This window comes from Capsicum annuum, chromosome 4 (genome assembly GCF_002878395.1).
Source record: "Capsicum annuum cultivar UCD-10X-F1 chromosome 4, UCD10Xv1.1, whole genome shotgun sequence".
NCBI classification, from domain to species: Eukaryota; Viridiplantae; Streptophyta; class Magnoliopsida; order Solanales; family Solanaceae; genus Capsicum; species Capsicum annuum.
This window is the reverse complement of record NC_061114.1, coordinates 34,154,817-34,157,864: the sequence shown is the minus strand read 5'-3', so window position 1 is coordinate 34,157,864 and position 3,048 is coordinate 34,154,817. Positions and strand designations below refer to the sequence as shown.

Genomic DNA, 3,048 nt, shown 5'->3' with positions numbered 1-3,048 from the left:
AATTAGCTCGAAACTCAGTTCACTGCTTCATTATTTCATTTAACCGACACCCATCAATCTAGCCCGTCAATTCATTTTTTAAACCCATAGATCCAAAATTTTCAACCTTATATTTACATATGTACTCTATATATTTAATTATTTTTTATTATTTATTTATTTATTTATTTTTTATCATTGCTGATTTTAATTCGTCCAATTAAGTGATCGGACGGATAAAAAATAATAATCAGTTTCTTTATATTTACCCATACATGTATATAAAGTATTTTTGTTCCTTATTTATTTACGTATTTATCCTCTCTACTCTTTTCTTTTTAAATTAAGTTTGAACCGTTCCGATCAATGATCGAACGGATCAAGATAATCAATTTTTAATCATCTTTTTCACATAAATGTCTCTACATATACATATATATATATATAAATATTTTACTATTATTATTTTTCGGTATTATTTTTAGAACCGTCCGATCAAAATTGGTCAAAAATAAAATCAGTGCATTAATTTGCTCCCACACTTCCCAAACAGGAGACCATCGATACTTCTCCATCAACACCCCAAAGCAGCAACAAAACCAGACCCTTTTCTTTTGTCTTTCTTCTTCGTTTCCTTTCTAACCAAAATAAGAAACCCCCTATCCCCCATAGCTGGTCGCCGTCTGCCGCTAGGCTGCAAGATTCACCTATTTTTTGGTTTGGCCAGCCCGGATCCGTGAATATAAAAAAAAAATATACTCCAAAATGATGCTACAACATATCAACAGCTTCAAATCCGCCATTAATAGCCCGGAGAAAGCTGCAAAATGGAGAGATCCTCTACAAAAAATTCAAGATTCAAATTTTCAAATAATTTTCCCTCTTAATTGTTATATTTTTAGTTTTAAATCGGGAGTCTCAGGTCCGGATTTGAGCCTATAAAAGGTGGTTCCATTCATCTCGAGGGCAGGTTGAAGGGGAGAAAAAAGAGAAAAATAAGGAATTTCGATAAAACAGTAATGAAAAGGGGTCTTGAATTTTTTTTTTTAAAATCAAAGGTGAAAAATCGAAAAGAAGAGGAAGAAGGATCAAAAATTGGAGAAGAAAAAAAAAGGGGGTGGATGATCTGTGAAAAAAAAATCATGAAAAAGAAATCAAAAAGAAAGAAAAATAAAAAAATAATCGACATCAGTGAATGCCGAGAGGTGCAAACAAAGGGGTCTCAAAATTGTTAGTTTCTTTCTGATTCTGGTTGAGGTTTGGAGTTCAGTGATTTGAGTTTCTAGTTGCCGAAAGATCCCCGACGTTGAGGCCTCAGTGTTGCTGCACCACAAAGGTGCGAATTCCCTTTTTAGTCCAATCCTTATTTTTCTTTCTTTATTTGTTCTGTTTGATTTTCACGGATATGATTTTGTTCAAATCTTGATCATTTTGCCTATCTTTGCTTCCGCCGAGAACACATTCTTTTTCGTCACATCGTGTGTGTGTGAATCTGTACGTGTTCATATGTGAAAGTTCCCCCTTTTACTTCATTTTTCAAATTTTAAATCTGTGTTAAAATGTAGTTATGAATAATTAAAAATGCATAACTCTCCATTGTGTCTTGATTGTGTGATTGTCTACTTTTGCGAATTTTGACCGCATAATTTTGTCTTGATTTTGACTGTTCCCGTGCAGTTGATTCGATACTCAAAGATGTGGTGTCTATGAGAAAGACGATGTAGCTTGCCAATATGTGACGGGCGGTGCAACGCATTACTGTTCGTAAGAGGCTATTCTCAATTATTTTTTTTGATATTGCTTTGTTTCTTTCCATGTTATAGTCAAACAAAGAATATAGTATTTTACTTCTAGCTTTGTTGGCGAGTCCGTTAAAATTCATTTGGTGAAATCCCGAATAAATTGTGAATTCATACATGAAGTTTAATTTGAATGGGTTAATCTTCCCACTTCTAAGATTAATACATAGCCGTGGGTTTCAAACTGTTTATGTTTTGTGGATGTTAAAGTTGATTGGCTTTCTACTATTTCATTAATTGAAAGGTGAGAAAATCTTCGGCAAATAAAATTCAAACACCTACACAGAGACATGCCTTATATCATGCTTTACTTTAACTTACTCCTTTCGCTATTGTTAGATCTTGGTAAATCTGAAATTTATTTCATTTTGAGTTTACTGTGTTGTCATTTTCTTTAAATCCCAAGTCAATTTCGATAAGATGATTTTTTCCAGAGCTTTGCCTAAAAGTTTGATTGAAGTTTAATCAAATGATTCTGAAATACATTCTGTTAGTTTCCGAATCCTTGCTTGTTTCTTTTCTTTCTTTTATTTGAGTTGTTGTTTCAAGTTTTCAAGGAAAATGGTTATTTGGATGATCAAATTTGGCCCATGTGTATTATATTTTAAATATGTGTAGCGTCTTTGTTAGCCTTCAAATGAAGAATAAAGAAATATTTTTCCAAGCAAGATTGATTATGCTTCCAGTTGTGAAATTTAGAGATTTTCTTTGCTTAGAAATATTTTCGTAAGGTGCCTAATATGTTGGTCCAAGTTTTGAGAAGCCTTGCTACTCCCATCCATTTCCTTGAGCTTTTGAAATAAGTTAGTGTGGTTTAAATATGTTTCCAATTACGTTTAAGGAAGAAATTCTATTGCCTTTGGATAAATGGGTTAGTTTTATTCTATTTTAATTGGTTAAAGGGTGCAGTTATATGTTCGCATGATTAGCGAGTGGTGATTTAAATTCAATGTTCAAATATTCATTTAGTATGATTTCCTTTAATTCTTATCACTTGTCCGGTTCCTAATCTCCTTATCTTTTTTTTCCTTTTCATGTAACTCAGGAGTTGGAGTTTCGCAACAGAACTCATTTTGATCCAAGTATCGGGTCAACCGCCACTAGGATCGCAGAGCTTCAGAATTGTAAAATTTAAAAGCCCAAACTCCTAATGGAGTCTAGTATTTCTCATCTTTTGGTCCAATTTATGTTGAGTGTTTTGTATTTACTAACTCTTATTGTTTAACTTAGAGTAACTGTATTAGATTGTTGAATTTTTTATTTTTATCCC

General features: G+C 32.7%; 1 long non-coding RNA gene across 1 annotated transcript; it reads left to right on the top strand.

The window, feature by feature from the left end:
• Positions 1-467: 467 nt before the first annotated feature.
• On the top strand, positions 468-3,048 carry LOC107868055. The gene is made up of 3 exons (XR_001673617.2): positions 468-1,315; positions 1,657-1,743; positions 2,824-3,048. It is a non-coding gene; the product is annotated as an uncharacterized LOC107868055 (long non-coding RNA).